This window comes from Coenobita brevimanus, chromosome 30 (genome assembly GCF_032717465.1).
Source record: "Coenobita brevimanus isolate Jiangsu-jjx chromosome 30, ASM3271746v2, whole genome shotgun sequence".
NCBI classification, from domain to species: Eukaryota; Metazoa; Arthropoda; class Malacostraca; order Decapoda; family Coenobitidae; genus Coenobita; species Coenobita brevimanus.
In genome coordinates, this window is record NC_136983.1 from 18,706,496 (window position 1) to 18,725,529 (window position 19,034).

A 19,034-nucleotide genomic window follows, 5' to 3' on the forward strand; every position below is an offset into this window, starting at 1 on the left:
CTCGTCGTCATTATTTACTATAAATTTGTATTACATGATTCTACACGTAGGTACAGTTACACCACAACTGTCACACCTACACCATGTATTACATACATCATGCTACATAACAATTAGTAGTTAATGTAAATGTAGTGAACTTTTCGCTCAGTTTGACCTGAGTACAGGATTTTTCACCGTCGTCACGGAGTTTTTCCCTCAAGCTTGCTTCTATTAACGTAAATACGAGTTTTTTTTGCTCACTGGCGACTGTGACTTACTCCTGTAGCAGGATAGCACACACACATCACAGTGTGAATCTTGTGTGACTGAGTTAGGATTTATATGTATGTATATTGAAATTTTTTTCCTGGAAAAAAATTTCAACTTTTGATGGGGCTTAATGTCACGAGTTGGCTCGTGACATTATATTTAGTGGGAAACCGAGAACTCTAGTAGAATCCCAGTGTTTATCGTTCAGTTAACCGCTCACCCGGTCGGGAGTGTTTTCAAAACAATTTTTCAATGTCATAAATGATTGTCTTTGTGCAAGACATTAGCACTTCCGCTGAGCGATTTATTGTGGGCGTGTTTCGCTCATTCTAGCCATTGGTAATGCGGCCACAACACTTCCCTCTTTCCCACGATTTAGTCAGTCGAGGTTTGAGCGCCATGAAAGCAGGTTGGGCCAGAGCGTGTAGTGCTGCCGTTCCTGAATTTCCACATAGTGCGATAGGCAAGAGACAGTGAGTGCAGTGTCCTTCCAGTAACGACACCCAGTCATCTGCTTAGTCCACTCTTTGACCATTATTTCTTTTTGTTTTTTCCTAGGTTTAAGAGCTTTTGAGTGAGCGAGTGAGTGCGATCTCCTTATTTTCAATTCATTTTGAAATGTAACGTAAACTTATTTCTTTGTAATCAATAAATTTAACAGTTCTTTTTCTTTGAGCTTAATGTAATGTAAACTCGTGTTTCATTTCTCCATTGAGCTTATTTCACTTATAGCTCCTAGCTTGCCTAAACGTTTTGCTATTCATAACTTGTACTTAGGCCAGTCTTGTTGTATTAAGCTTAAAATCCGTTGTGCCATCTAGGAGTTAATGCATCAGCAAGAACCTGATATCATTAATAGTATTAGCTATTGATTGTCAAGGGTGAAGTCACTTTCTCCAGCGGCTAGCAGTACTAACAACAGCAACTGTGAGGAATTAGTCTCTGCTGTGTACTGTTGAGAAAGTTTATAAATTCTCGTTCTTAGAGAATCGGAGAAGCAAGCTAGCATAAAGTAATCATTGTTTGATTTTTAGCAAGACAATTCTTTGTCCCTGTTCTCAGTATTATTGAAAAAATATCCTTTAATATTATATAATCTTAACCCCTTAAATGCGGATCATCGCATTTACGACGCTCGCCAAAAAGAACATAATGGCGGAGCGTCGCGTTTGCGATTTGAGTTAATTTTGAATAAACCCGGGCAAGGATGTTCCAGCTGGTATTGTCTATCAGTACCACCACCCTTTAGCTACAATTAGCATACTTTACCTTTGTACTACTGACCTCCGTTGTTGCCAAGTATCGCGTTTTTCCCCCCTCCCCCCCACCACGGCCCGGCTAGCCTGGCTGTGATACATGGCAGCGCTCTGACTGCTCAGAACTGTAAATCTGCGCTCTCCTCTCACAAGCAGTTTATGCTAATAGGAAACGCTTGTTTCCCCAGTTGTAACACTAGCTTTTTTTTTCGCACGGTTTGCCCCTGTTTAGCATCAGTTTACCACATGCTTTCAAAGTGACATTATGGCGAGTTCTAGCTCTTCCGAGACAGTGCGAGCGGCCGACAGGAACGAAAATAAAGTGACGGGCATAAGGCAGAATAAAAAGCGCGCCGCGGTGATCTATTGGGAAGTAATATGATTGAAAATAATGTAGTATACATGTTTTTAGCTGTGAAAATGGAAATGTTTGTTGAGTGACGGGAAGACCACCGCCGCACTGCATGTCGGCCGTACACTCCGTTGATTTTAGCCTTATTTTCAGTGCTTATTGTACAAATACGGATTCCAAACTACTTGTACGTTGTAGTATAAAGTTTACTGTGACAGAATGAGGCTGTGGTAGAGGGGAAACCGGGTTGCTGGAGGTGTGAAAGTGAAGATTTGGTTACCCACCTTTGCAAGTCTCCACAAGTCCTTGGGTAGTCCACGAAGGCTCAACACCTGTCTCTGGAGAAAGCTGAATGTAAGTACTATCTGCCATACCAAGTATAATGTTCTAGGGTTAATCTCTGATTTTTGGCTAATATTTTCCTACACGTACTCAGACCGCGATACAACCCCGCCACCTGGGGGGGGGGGTCGGCTGTCCATGGCCGCGCATTAGGGGTTAAAAACCCCGTGACATAGACTCAGTCTTTGTTATCCCCACACAGTCATAGATGGTAACTAGAATAGGTGCAGAATTAGAACCTACTCAGATAAATGGCTTGCTGGAAGAAAAAATTGAACCTGTACACAAATTGTGGGACCTAGACAGTATAGGAATACACTCTGAGGAACCAACCACTGAAGATAAAATAATTTTGGATTTGTATAACCAGTCTGTGGAATTTAAGGATGGACAATATTGGGTAGGATTACCATGGAAACTAAACCATTCTGAGTTGCCAACAAATTACCAAGCAGCAAAGGCTCAGTTACATTCTCTTCTAAGGAAGTTGAGAGATAAACCAGAACAACTGACCATATATGATAATATTATAAATGATCAATTGAAGAATAAATTTACAGAAGAGGTAGAATTCCTTGTTAACCACAAAGAAGGACATTATTTACCACATCATGCTGTAAAGAAGGATTCAGTAACTACTCCCATAAGGATAGTTTTCAATTGTAATAGTAAAGCGTCCAAGGGATCAGCTAGCTTGAATGGTTGTCTATACTCTGGACCTGCACTAACAAAGAAGTTAGGGAATGTATTATTAAGATTTAGAGAGAAACCTTATGCTTATACAGGAGACATTAGTAAGGCTTTTCTCAGAACAGGACTGAAAGAGGAGGATAGGAAATTTACAAAATTCCTCTGACCTCAAGACCCTCAAAATGAGGTTAGTCCATTGAAAACTTACTGTTTTCGATCGGTACTCTTTGGCTCTTGCGCTAGTCCTTTCCTATTTTGCAACACTTTAAAGTATCATGTTGGAAATGCCATATGCCAAGAAATAGGTCAGGCTTTTTACATGCATAATTTGCAAGGTGTTGCTGATGCTGAGGCGGAAGCATTGAAGGCTTATGAAGTAGCCAATTCTGAATGTGGGAGGGCAAATTTGCCGTCACAGAGCTGGAATACAAATTCACCGCTTTTGAGGAATAAAATATAAGAGGACTATCGAAATACTGACATTCCCAAAACTCAAAATGTGTTGGGTTTTAACTGGGATACAAGAGCTGATGAAATAAGTTTGAAACCAATTAAGTTCTCTGATATCACTCTCACCAAGAGGTCCTTGTTAAGTCAGGTCTCCTTGTTGTTTGACCCATTTGGACTGGTTATTCTTATAGTTATTACGGGCAAATGTTTAATGCAGGAGGTTTGGCGAGAAAAGTTAGACTGGGACACTGAATTAGGTGAGACCTATGTGGAACAATGGGAACAAATTAGAAAGGAATTTGAAACCACAGCAAGCTTATGTATTCCCAGGACGATAAACAGTAATGAGAAGTCACACTTACACATATTTTGTGATGCTTCTCAAAGGGCATATGAAGCAGTAGCTTATTGTGCAACAGGAGAGGACAGTAAGATTATTATGTCCAAAGTCAGAGTTGCGCAAATTAAAGGAAGAACCCTACCTCAAATGGAATTGGCTTCCATAGAAGTAGGAACTAAACTGGCCAGGTATATAACCACTACTCTTAATACTCAGTTTGAGGACATTTATATATGGACCGACAGTGAGATTTGTCTTAACTGGATAAGGAAGGAAGACAGTAAAATTTCTTTCGTCCGCAATAGATTGAAGACTATTGAAGAACTGCCTTCTAAATTTAAATCTATACATGTAGCCTCCAAACAAAACCCAGCTGATCTGCTCTCAAGTGGTTCGAGAGTAAAGAGACTGATCAAAGATAATTTTGTGATTTAAAGGTCCTAAATGGTCACTCAATAAAGATTGGCCTGAGCAGAAACAGTATTGTATTGATGAGGTTGGTATAGTAAACTTGGATCATGTAGTACCTAAGAGAAGTAGTTGACATTAGCAGATTCTCATCAATAAGACAACTACTACTTTCTTAACACTACTAAATTAATTGTAAAATTTTTGAATAAGAAAGTGGGGTTTCAGAAGTTAGATCCCATGGAATATTGGCTGAAAAAGATTCAAAGGAATTGTTACGGAGAGATATATGACCTTTTAGGCCAAGGCACTGGGATCAAGAATAAGCTGATATGAGATTTAGGCTTGTTCTTAGACGGGAAGGGTCTGATTAGACGCCAGGGCCGAATAATAAAGACTGATTTGGCTCTCCAAACTAGACATCCCATATTGTTACCTAAGCGCGATGATTTTGTAGAGTTAATTGTTAAGGACGCCCATGATCTAACTCTTCACGGAGGTGTGCCGCAACTTTGGTCCGAATCCAGGAAAGGTATTGGATCCCTATGGGTAGACAGGTCATAAAGAAATGTCTCAAAGGTTGTATTACATGTAGGAGGTATGAACAACGACCATATGACTATCCAGGACCACCTGCCTTACCAAGGGATAGGGTAAATGTAAGTCGGCCCTTCAAGGTAACGAGTTGATTACACAGGGGATATAACTATTACGGGTGAGGGAACTCCCCATAAGGTGTACATATGTCTGTTTACTTGCACCTACGCAAGGGCAGTCCATCTAGAAATGGCAGAAGATTTAAGTTCAGAGACATTCCTGAATGTATTTAGAAGATTTGCAGGTAGAAGGTCTTGTCCTAATAAATTAATAAGCGATAACGGAACCAATTTCGTTGGAGCAGCACCTCTACTTTTAAATATAATGAATGACCTCAAGGTTAAGTCGGCATTGGGAATCCGAAATTTGTTCATTGCTCCAAGAGCACCATGGCAAAATGGATTTACTGAACGAATGATTGGCACTGTGAAGAACTGCCTTAAGAAAACCGTTCACAGAACTAAGATCACCAGAGAGGAGTTGAGAACAGTGATAACTGAAATTGAAGCCAGATTAATGACAGATCTTTAAACTATCTAGATGACACTAACATTTTGATTGAGGCATTGACACCGGCCCATATGTTACATGGCAGAAAGCTCCATCCGGTGCCTTGTGTGGATATCCAGGAGGAAGTAGATGATCCTACCATAGAAAATAATGAATTAGGACAACATCTGCGGGAGGGATATCAACATCTGAAGAAAGTATTAGACACCTGGCATAGACATTGGAACTATCTTTTGAGCCTAGGAGAAAGATTTTATGGGGCTCAGAATGCCAGCAACAAATCTGTAATAAACATAGGAGATGTGGTCTTAGTAAAAACAGAACAACCAGGATAACAGTGCCCATTAGCTAAAGTGATCTCCACAGCCCCAGATTCAGAGGGGGTGCTGAGTCTTGTAAAAATAAAATGTAGGAGACACACTAACATAAAAACTATTGATGAACTGGTACCCTTTGAGTTAACGGCTACCCCGGACACAGTGGATGGTGGAGAGCAATTGGGTCAAGATGCGTGACTTAGAAGGCCTGCAGCACAGGGTTCTCGAGACCCACAGAGAGAACTCCTGGCTAAGGTATCATCTTGTGTATGATCTTCCACCCGGCCCCAAAACTGTGGGAAATATTTTCCCCTAGAGTGATTGTGTTCTTTACTTTTTAAAATAGTCGTCCCTGGTTAGAAGCAGAGGAAAAATTGGAGAAAGTTAGTAACCAATTCAGGTGGTTTTATAACTCAGAGATTACGTTCTCTTCAATAATTCTTATTATTAATAATTTAAATGCTACTGCATTTTAACCCTTGTGGACAACTATATTGTAAATATATGTAAATACTTAGGAATTTTCCATTGACATAACGGCACCTGCGTGGTGAGTATGAAATGCCTCACGTGAAAAACGAATGAGGGTTTAATGCATATTTACACAGATAAAGGGAATATTTGGCTTTAATTTAATTAAAACTATGATTAAGTTAGATTCGCCGTGTATATATCATGAAGTAATTTAACAGTATTTAGCACCGTATTTAATAAATAGTTGGCACCTCTTCAATCCTATGAGGGACCAGAGACTCGCCATGTTCACTCACTCTGCTATCAAAGCTTGTTGAGATTGCACGCTGTAAAATACGCACCAAAGGATGCTTGGATGCCCAGGCAACCGACCGAAACATCAGGCTCGTCGTCATCTGTTGTTCGACTCTTTCTAGCTAAGTAACCTTTACGATTTGGCCAAATCTTAGGGAATTAGTTAGGAGATAGGAGAATAATAACTAGGTGAGTTGGAATATCAATTACACCTAAACCTCCTAAGAGATTTATGCGAATTTACTTAAGGTCGTGTTAGACTAACACTCGTCAGATAAAGAGTGTATAAGAATTTATGACATGATGACCGAGACAAAATGGAAAGGTTAGACTTCTATAACATACCTTACCAAGTAAACAAAGTATAATACAACATATACAAGGTCTGTGGCACTTATAAAGAAGGATACCCATGCACCTAGCATCAGGAGCTAGGAAGAGCTTCAGGATTTACTAAACATCAGTTGTGTTTTTGTAATCTGCGGTGAAGTGGTTCCTGCAGCAACACTGTATGGAGATGGAGACCAATTTTTGCGTCTGACTGCTATAGTCCACCTTTTCTTCATGGCAGGATCAATGGGGAAAATGTGTCCATCCCTGTTACTGCACTTGGGGACACAGCATAGGGTTGGCATGATGAAACGTTGAGAGCTAGGCCACAATGGTTTTATGTTAAACGAACCCTGGATACAATCACACGTGTCGGGAGCTAGTGAAAAGTGAGCTATGTATTATCCTCACTTCGGGACAGTCGCCCATGACGTGCACAACCCTATGTCAAGTGGAGATATTTGGAAAATATTTAATTACAGACAACCAAGGCAATGACATGCTTCAGTAAGCCAGTAATCTTACTCAGAAATTCGATACGAATATAGATATGAAAGCCATCTCCGTTGAGTTCATTCGTAATATAACGAAGTAATTGTAGGTAAAGTATTGCCGGACGGCAGACCAATTTACGCAAATGCAATATATCAAGTTAACAGCATGTATTCCTGTGTGATACATATTATTAAAGGGTATTTTAGAAACCTGAGTGGCCCGTGCTCTTGCCAAAGCTCATACATTTACTCAGACTTACAGGGAAGTTACGATAGTTGCGTTACTATTTCGAGTGTAGGACTGACTTTAAGCCCGACAGCTAGGTGGCAGACGACGCACTGAAAGTTCCCCATTACTTAGGTCAAAAAATTTTATCCCTCTATCCCGTTGCCTTTCTACTCCAAACCTACTTCTGTGTTATCCTCTCTCTCTCTCTCTCTCTCTCTCTCTCTCTCTCTCTCTCTCTCTCTCTCTCTCTCACCCAAATTAAAGCCCATTATTGTCTCCACTGATCCACTCCCCTTCCCTGAACTGCAAATATCACCTCACCTTGTCAGTGTCTTCATCTGACCCCATCCTTCTTTGCTGAGACTGACTGCCCCCCCCCCCCACACACACGCACAATTTCTTTCATATCTTCGGATTCTTCGTAAGTCGATCCTTCGTAAGTAGTGGTCTGACTCTGTATGTATATACTATCTATCTATCTGTGTGTGTGTGTGTGTGTGTGTGTGTGTGTGTGACATAGTAACATTGGAAGTGGAAGCTATCTAATTATGTTTGCTGATGATGCAAAAACACTAGGGAAAATTACTAAGACAGAATCTTGCAGAGAGTTAAAAGAATAATTAAATAAACTTCATGAATGGAGCAATTACTGGCAAATGGAATTAATGTGGAAATGTGTCATGTAATTGAGTTTTATAAAAGGGAAAAAAGACCACATTGGGATTATCAGTTAGGATGTTCAACCCTACGCATATCAGAAAGGGAGAAGGACCCAGGAGTGATTATCAGAAACAGACTATCTCCGGCTGACCACATCGTTGAGAAGGTACGTAACATGTATACACTGCTTGCTAATATGAGAATTGCATTCACATATATAAATGGAGACATGCTAAGAAAGATAACAGCATCATTGTATGAATCAGTAGTCTGGAATCCTCATCTCATAAAAAACACAGAGATAACACTGAAAAAGTACAAAGGGCGGCTACAAGATGGGTACCAAGCTTAAGGGATGTAAGCTATAATGAAAGACTAGAAAAACTGATTGTATCGACACTACAGGAGAGAAGGAAAAGAGGAGACATAATTATATTATATGAATGCATCTCTGGGAAACAGGAAATAGACATAAATGAATATATAACCTATGGGGAAGCATCAGCAAGAGGACACTGCAAAAAACTACATAAAAAGAGAGGCGATAAAGACGTAAGGAAATTCAGTTTCCAAACAGGGCAACTGATCAATGGAATGCACTACCGAATGAAATAGTGTGTGCCAAAACAATTCTTAAATCTAAGGATATGTATGATAAAAGTGATATAATACAGCTCTAATGCGGGGTAGGCACTGAAAAAGTAGCCAGTGCTTAATTTCTTTTTAATTTTGACACAAAGTAAAACACCCCAAAACATTTTTCACCATCAAATTACTCAGATGGCATGATATACTACAAAGAAATTCCAATTTGGGACCCGTTTGATTATATGTAATGTATTATAAGTGTCACTTTGTAAACTCAGCTTTCGTCAGTTTACTCATCTCTGTAAGTATAACATAGAGACAAAACCTAGGCAATTTTACTAGAACCATCCATAAAGCAAGATAGCAGTGATTAAAACATTTGTCCTTCATTAGTATCCACAAAAGAAAATAGATAGGTAGCCGCAGATTTGGCAGTACCTTTCGATATGCCGTCCTGCCTGACTTATGACTTTTCATAAGAATATGGACCTGTTGGACGTCTTGATCATCTTAGTAGCCTAAGTCGAACATAAAGAATTCTTTTAAATATTTCCCTGGCTCCATTGCACAATTTAGTAAGTTTACACTTCAACCCCTCGTACCCTGTTATGGTTATAGTGTCGTACCGCAATGCCGTTTGTTTGGATTAATATGGCTGATTCACCAAATAAAAAATCGTTAAGTATATTACTTTCAGTGGAAGAGCTTATTTCTTTAAAGCATACACACATCAGAAGTTCTGAAGGTAATCTCCTTTTACTAAATGCACAGATTTATTCAAATACTATGTAAATAGACAGCACACTATTTTAGTCCCCAAGCTAAGATTCTCTGAAAGTCTGGTTATTCTTTCTTTACAGATACATATATGCACTTGATTGAGTAGGAAAAAAAGATTCCTATAAATAGCAATATTATTATAAACTCAGTATTAGGTACAATTCCACAGGTCTTTAAAACCCCGCAAAAACATTTAATCGAGGCTAGGCAAAGCTAGACCACCTGATGGCAGAGCTCTGAAACAGGGTTTGGTGATGCCTCTAATTAGGTAAGAATAATTAGGTACGAACAAGTTGAGCAAAACATTGTACTCACTCTCGCTTTACGAGTCCAGAAATAAAAAGACAGAAATAGACAAAAAATGGCAAACATAGAGAAAAACTTACAAAGAAAAATATCAGCAAAACAGAGACAAAGACAGAGACAAATAACGGAATGAAACAGAGAGGGAGGAAAAGACAACGGAGAGCACTAACAACAGTAGTAAACAGAGATGTGGGCACCATCCAGCCCTCTTAAGCTACCAGAAGAGGCTGGATGACTCCGTCGCTGATGCCTGTCCAGGATGCAACACAGCACCCCATACTATTAAGCACATTATGGAAGACTGCATTGCACACAATCACCTACGCCAACAACACAACATACACTCTTTGAGAGCTCTGTGGAAAGCCCGGTCTCGGCCATGGCCTTCCTAAGGGACTCGGGGCTGTTCGGCCAGACTGCCTAGGGAACAACTACTACTGCTGCTACAGAAGCAAACGAAGAAAGAAACAGACAAAACGAAAGAAAGACGGAATGGAACAAAACTGAGGAAAAAATAGAAAAAAAACTAAGGGCAAAGACAAACAAAGAAAAAAAAAAAAAAGAGAATGACACAAAATACAAGAATAAAGATATAATGAGCAAAACCAAGACAAAAAGAAAGACAAAAAAGACAGAAAGGAACATACTGAAATGAAAAATAATAAAAAAATAAAGATAAGAAGTGCGGTAGCCATCACGGAGCGCAACACTCGCATCCACTATCTGATCTAAGTACCGAATATTTGATTTTACTCTGTTACCTTTACCTTTGAGGGATTGCGCTCAAAACTGAATTACTTTTTCCTTGACGAACCCTTAACCCATTACCAACTTTTGTTCAAATATAATCTAAACAGTTTTAAGTGATTTTGCCCAGTTATTGCTTAACAAATGACTTTCCACTTTGACGTTCATCCTTTGCCTATTGTCTTCATATCAGAATCTCATTCCCAATAATAATGATAAGAAGCGGTGCCAAGACACAGCAAACACGTCCCCGGCAGTCATTTTAGTTCTGACATATAAAAACAACAGAATAATTATCTCGTCAAAGATGACACATATCAAATTTGTAGTAAATCAGGTGAAAATTGACTGTTTTATTCCCATTTGAAATATTAGGCCAGACCCACCTGACATTCACCCCCCTACCTCAAACTGGGGGGTCACCCCCGTGATGTAATGAGGGATGTTATAGGATGCAGATTTGAAAGATGCACGTTTAGGTTTTGGTTTCAGGTCGATATGACTAATTTGAATGGAGTTATGGCAAAAAACGATTTTTTTGTTTTTACATTTTGGGGGCCTTCAGCCAGGGCCTTGGCTCAATTTGGTCAAAAATTTAATCACGTGACCAGAACGTCACAGCCTATCATCCCTGTAATTTTAGTCAAAATCACACCAGTATTTTTCGCGTGAAGTTGTTAGCAGACAGACAGAGAGACAAACAGACAGACAAACAGACAAACTGAGTGAAAACAATATCCGTCCCCGAGACCCTCCGGGGCGGGAACGAGGAATAATAATAGTAACTGTAAAAATCATCATCATCATCATCATCATCTTCATCATCGGTAATAATAATAGTAATAATAATAACAATAATAATAATAATAATAATAATAATAAAATATCATCATCATCATCATCATCATCGGTAATAATAATAATAATAATAATAATAATAATAATAACAATAATAATAATAATAATAATAATAATAATAATAATAAAATATCATCATCATCATCATCATCATCATCATCACTATCCTTATCAACATCTTCATCTTCATGTTCATCATCAACAGAATCACCATTATTATTATTATTATTAACTTGAATCCTTTCACAGAGTTAAGACTACAGCAGATTATGGTATATAAGTTGATCTTGAAATATAATCGTGACGTTTGACTTAATATTGTAAAAAAAACAAAAAACAAAAAACAGTAGGTGAATGAGACACTCTTGGGTGATGCTCCACTCATCCAAGAAATTCGATCCCAATGAGATCGAAACTTTTAGTAACTTGTTTACACACAGACACAAAGGTCGAAACTTGATTTGTTCTGGAAATCTAATGTCTTGTTTTTGCCTTTGCTTTAATCCCTTCGCAATTTTGGTCATTAATCAGACGAATTGTGTTTATGTCGGCCTTGTCTTGTGATCTAGACCTTTGAGATATTGTTGTAAAAATATCTTTTTACTTCTTTGCTGACCTTCAGCATTTTCACCAGGTTTTGTAAATAATTAATTAAATCTGTTTGAGTTACTTTATTTGCAAGCACAAACATATATACACATTGATTTAACTTTGGCGTTGACCAGTGACTTTGACCTTTGACTGATCATTCACAGAACTGAATGACTTCATTCTTGCCTTACCCTCAACTCTTCCCCCACATTTGGTCTAGTTTTAGTAACAATCTGTTAAAGTTAACTTTGCTACGTCAAAGTTTACCGTTGTCTTGTGATACAGATAAAGGAAAGTTTAGTCAATGGTGGCGTCACAGCGCTTCCACCAAGTTTGGTTAATATAGGATAAAATTTGTTTGAGTCTTCCTGTTGACACACACACACACACACACACACACACACACACACACACACACACACACACACGGCAAAAACCATAACATCCGATCTCGACCTGCGAGTGCCGGTGTAAAAAGGCAGAAAGAGACAAAGACAGAGAGATACAAAGAAATAACACCAATAAAAAAAAGTACGGATATACTGAAAGGAAAAAAATATAGAAAGTAAAAATGACGGTAAATGAGACAAAAACACAGTCATAAACAAAGACAGTAAGACCTGGACGCCAAAGAGAGACCAATAAAGATAGAAAGAGACACAGTCGAAGAAAGATGTAAAGAAAAAAAAGGAAACAAAGACAGAACAGAGAGAGAGAGAGAGAGAGAGAGAGAGAGAGAGAGAGAGAGAGACAGACAGACAGACAGACAGAGACAGACAGACAGACAGAGACAGACAGAGAGACAGAGGCATAAATGAGAGAGACTAAGAGAGCGAGACAGGGAGACAGGGACTCTGCTCAACTCACTCGTGAGTGAGAGACTTGTTAATATTTCCAAGACAAATAAAAATAGTCCCATACTATTCTTTACCTCTTCTGTCACTACATGACAAATGGGAAAGAAGATTATCTACTACAAGCTACTCAAATATAACAACCGCTCGCCCACAATTCTAATATATATATAACTCAACTACAAGTAACCACAAAGGAACTACAAAGTCTTTTATGACATTTGGTAGCAGCGAACGTAAACGAACCTCGTCTACGAATCAACATTGAATTCCTACAAAATATCAAGATTGAAAACAAGAATACCTCTCACAACCAACAACTTACAACCAGCTCCTGACACTTCTCTCCAACCAGCCCCCTCCGTCTCCCCGATCATCATGCTGATGCAGAGGTGAAGAGATCACACGACGCCTTGCAAGTAGTTTAACAAAATATTGATACGATCTTACAATTTCTACGACGAACCAGCGAACTACAACCATCTACAATCAACTACAATTAACAACTCTACGTCGTCTGTATAATCTTCTACACGCACCTACAAGTAGCGGCAGTCTTCATCCTACAACGAGTAAATAACAAGAAAAAAATACCAAGTCCATATTCACAACTCATCTTACTCACTCGTCTTCACTCAAGTTACTCATCGCTACTCATTCACTCACCACAGCTACCAGTGTGGGAAGTCGACGTCATCATGCGTGCTTGCTGAAAAGACGCCACGTCGGTCAACACACCACCTGCACCACCAGTCACACCATTCCCACCACGGTAAAAATTAGTGAGTTACATAGTTACTTCATTTATACAATACACAGTGATAGACAATAAGCTTCTGCACAAACATATAAAACGTGCTGTATAGTTACAACTTAAATTCATATACCTACTTCAATTATCTTCATAATTCAATCATTAAATACTTGCACCAACAATAAATATTCTACACTGTATATATTCATTCATTTATTATAACATTTATTTACTACCAACGAGTGTTACCATTTATACCTACATAAAATACGTGTTACATACATACAACTATACATTATTACATCTACAAAGTAATAAAGAAAATATACCATCACAGTTACTCAGTGAGCGATTAAAAGAACTATATTGAACATTTATTAATTAAAGCTACCTAGTGGAAACAGATAAATTAAGTTACAAGGTAAACTAAAAAAAAAAAAAATGGCCAACACAAATGACGTTAGCAAGAGTGAACATCTTCAACACAATCGTGAAGACAATGATTTCCACACAGTGCTGACACACATATTAGCCACGAAAGGTACAAGTGAACAACAAGTCAGTGTATATAGTTAATACTGTATATAGTGTATATATATATTTTTTTATATAAAATAACAAAATATGGGACTATATAATATAATTTTCAGTAATACCTGTGCAATATAAACTAAACTTTAAAAAAGTATCCCAAGGAAATTAGCCAGTAATTATGCAACCATGAACAACATGGAAAAAGCGTACACAAGCGAAGAAAAACAAACTATAGAAAATCAATACATACAAAAAAAAAAAAAAAAAGAAAGAAAGAAAAAGTAAGAAAGGAAAACGAGAGAAATAGAGTAAGATCACATAACATACAAATGAAAATAAGTGTGTTACTACATATGCCAAAATACCACATAAACTACAAACAAAAAAAGCAAATTGTTGTCTCCACAAGCAAGTGGCATGACACATCATCACTATCATCGACCGCAGCATATGTTAGGGCTGCAGTTATTACAATTATGTAACGACAAACGATTGCATTATGTTACACTTGCTACAATTATGTAACTACAAACAATATGTACCATTTATGTAACAGTTGCATTGACAAGATGTAACTTTTATGTAACTTTAACTACAATTATGTAACTACAAACGATATGTAACAATTATGTAACGACAAACGATTGCATTATGTTACACTTTGCCAATTAACAGTTGCATTAACAAGATGTAACTTTTATGTACCATTTATGTAACAGTTGCATTAACAAGATGTAACTTTTATGTAACTTTAACTACAATTATAAGGCCAAGACACTTATGTAACAGTTGCATTAACAAAATGTAACTACAATTATAAGGCCAACACATGTATGCATTTCACTACAAAAACCCAAGTACATACTGTATTACAGTTAAATAATTTACTTTAATGCATTCATTCAAATATGTATGCAACTTGTTTAAAATGTAATATTACTGAATAATCACTATTTGCTATAAATATTATATGTATACAATATTCATACAATTATGTTACTTTTACAATATTATGTATTTCACTTAATTAGCTTATAAGTTCATTATAATGTGTATATAATATGTATTAATATGTTAGGACTATTAACTGTCGATGGTACGCCATTTTCGCGTGACCGAGCAGTGTATTGGGACTCCATATTGTAGTTACAAATCATAATAGATAGATAGATAAATAGATAGATAGACAGCTCTATGCGAGCCTGGGAATGGGAAATGAGCTTGCAAATTACACTGAGGAAAGCTGACGACAGTGGCCAGTAAGGAGATGATGCAGTTGGTTGTCAGCAATCCACCAGTGAACAAAGCCTTAGTGACCATACACACACATACACACATACTCACACACAGGCTTCTAGAACTTTCCACTCACAAGGAACACATGTGATACAACCCCTGCTACACCAGAATTTAGGAAAGAGAGCTCAGAAGGAGAGAGGCCTTAGAACAGGCAGCTCAGAAGGAGAAAGGGCTTAGCAACTTGAGAGAGAGACTGAGAGAGCGAGACAGGGAGACAGGGACTCTGCTCAACTCACTCGTGAGTGAGAGACTTGTTAATATTTCCAAGACAAATAATAATAGTCCCATACTATTCTTTACCTCTCCTGTCACTACATGACAAATGGGAAAGAAGATTAGCTACTTACAAAGCTACTCCAGTATAATAACCGCTCGTCCACAAGTTTAATATATATAAAACTCCACTACAAGTAACTACAAAGTCTTTTATGACATAAAGACAGGATGACAGAAAATAAACCCTGTCAGGAACACAGAGGAAAAAAAATGTTAACGCAGATAGACAACTCGGACAGAGAGAAACCAAGACAGACAGAAATACAGACAGACAGAAACATAGACAGAGAGATTTGTAACTTGCAATACTTTGGTGATAGAAACTCCGTGTACAAACAGCTAGATAAGGAGTTTATTACAAGCTCACAGTAAAATAGTCTGACCTTCTCGGCTGTCTGATATCAACTGATGCAATAACGCCGTCTTCAGGCGTGGGAAAGCATGCTGACCTAGCAAATTTAGTGGGGGCATGTATGCATTGGGGGGGGACATATATACATCGGGGGTAGACATATTGTGGAGGGGGTACACTACTCCCCCGGGTAGCTGAGATGGTGTCTCCTGACACCAGGGGTTAAATGGTGAGTGATTATAGTAGTAAGGCAGGACCGGGGAGGTTTGAACAAGGGATAAGTATGATACAGGGGCAGTAGGGGAGACATGGCCATGTTGAGGGGAGGGAATTAGAAGGATATATACAGATAAGATATGCAAGGATTAATAGGTACAAATCCAGTAAGGGTCGAAGGTACATATAAACATAATGGGAATTACACGATAATAGGTTGATACATGATAAACAAGGAGTAGATATGAGAGTTCTATTGTTGTTCTTCCTTCATTTTTTTTTTTTTTTGTATTTTCTGTAGGATACACTGTCACTCAGTAATGTATGAAAGAAATACCATCATTTTCTAGTAGGCAGAGTGCTGTTCACAGTTTGGTGAATGGTTAGATGGCAATGGTAGTCACTGAATGTGAGGGCACTAAGTACGGGGAGTTTCTACGTCGTGTGTAGGGCGTACTATGCCTGTAGCGACTCTGATTTCCTGGAGTCGACATTCCATTTTTCTGACACAACAATGCACTGCACAGATGATGAGTAGAAAGCCTATGAAAGCGATAACCACAGGGGGAAACACAACTGTTGGATGAACCCATGAACGGCTGAAGGCCAGAGAAAATTGATCCATAATGAAATCACTGTCATTGAGGAAGGTGAGCATGCGCAAGTGAGGGGAGGTGATGGTAATGTTGGCAGAAGGTAGGGTTGAAGGCATGTCGATTGGTTGAAAGATGTCATAGGAGTGTTTACGAACAGCTTGGTGATAGCAAGTGGCGTAAGTGATGACGGACTCTGATTTGACGGTACAATAGTCAGGTGCTTTGTAGAGACCACTAACGGGGACGGAGCGAACGGAAGAACCAGGACACATGATTGTGACAGAGATGGGAACAGCAAAGAAGAAGTACTGGACATGGTTGAGGTGAGCATGGTGGACCGGGAGGTCAGGAGCTGGGACAAAGAACAGGCCGAGTAGATGGAATGGAATGGTTGCGAACTAAAGCAGACTCACAGGGTGTAGCACTGCTAGGGAAGATAGCGAAAAGGTGGGCAGCACAGAGACGAGAGGTCGGAGTAAGGGAGGAACATTGCTGGAGGTCTGTGGAAGAAAGGAAGGCAACGGAAAGATGATCATGGGAGAGGAAGAAATATTCTGAAGGAACAGATACCTGTAACAAGGAGTTGTTGAGGCAGAAAGGGAAGGGAATGATGTGGAAAAGGTTAAAGGTTATGGCAGAACGGAGAGGAATATGGACGACGACGTATGTAGTGAGAAGAGTGGCTTCGAGAACAGGATAATAATATTCAAGGGAGGAGTAAGGGAGGACTGGGGAGAGACCGAAGGTGGAGTGAGCCCATTCCAGGACAGAACGGAGAGCTGAGACAGGTACTAAGTCGGCAGTGACACGTCCATTGATAGCATCGACCAGGATACGAACCAAGGCAGAGACTTGAGACAAGAGAGAGTCAATGGCTAGTCTATCGGTGAAATTGTTTAGTGTGGACGTGACGTCATGGCGTTGTAAGATATCAGTGAAATTGTTTAGTGTGGACGTGACGTCATGGCATTGTAAGATATCGGTGAAATTGTTTAGTGTGGACGTGACTTCATGTTACTTATGTATTGCAATTGCCAGAAGAGTGGGAGGAAAAGGTTATAGAGATACTCATTCGGGTTGTGTGTCCCCATGAGGGCCATGAGATGGTTCCTGATTCCGTGGAGCTGGTGCGCGTAGGCAGGTAGGGCAATGGCTATGTCGGCCAGGGGCGCAAGATCGTAGCGCAAGGAGACCTCGCCTCCTGAGCCGACCAAGGCCCCGGGACGTACTCCACCATCGTCCTGACCTGACCCAGACCCCAGGAGGGTCAGCACTGCCAGCAGGGAGATCGCTAACATTGTACCTAGAAAATCAGGGTAGAGTTAATGGGGGAGGTCATGAAGAGGTTGATGGGCAGAGCGCAGTTTGGACCGATATTGATTGATTGATGAAGAAGCAGGTGGAGGTGGAGAGGAAGGAGACTGAGGGATAGGTGGAGACAAGGTAGACTGAGGGATGGGAGGAGGGGAAGAGGGGGCAGGAGGTTGTGTAAGTGACTCTTCCAACACGAGGCCACGGGGTGCTCGCTTTAAGTCATCGACGTGGACCCATCTGGTGTCCTTAGTGGACAGGTCCTGGAGGTGAAATTTGTTGCCTTGTTGAGTGAGGACTCGGTGGGGCCCTGTAAATTTGTCATCCAACTTGGAGGAACGCGTATGGGAATGAGCAAAGGCAAGATCGCCTACATTGATCGTGATAGGAGAGGCGGACTTATGTTGGCGCTGCAGCATGTCCTCCTGAGAGGAAGCCAAAGTGGATTGGACATACTGGTGGACTGTCAGGAAGTTGTCCAATTTTAGTTTAACATAATCATCCATGTTGTAGATGGGTTCTGGCTTTGAGGATAGGAGAGAGTATGGGAGGTCCTTGTCAAAACCAAAGAGGACGAAGAAAGGAGATTCAGCAATGGATGCATTGATGGAGCTATTGATGGAAGATGCCACTTGGGGAATCCAGTCATCCCAGGACGAACTATGGGAGCCTAGATGTTTGAGGCACTCTAAGATTTTTCGGTTGTGGCGTTCTACAAGGCCATTGGAAGCCGGATGGTTAGGCACGACATTGCACTTACTGATACGAAAGTGGCGACAGATCTCATCGAGAAGGTTATTGTTGAACTCTGTACCGTTGTCAGTAAGAATGGTATGAGGGGTACTGAACGGGCAAATTACGTGATCTACAAGGGCACGTGCAACGCTCTTTGCGGTCTTGTCGGAGAGGGGTACGAGGACACAGTAGCGGGAGAAGTGGTCGACCACTACGAACAAGTACTCAGCGCCAGATTCTGG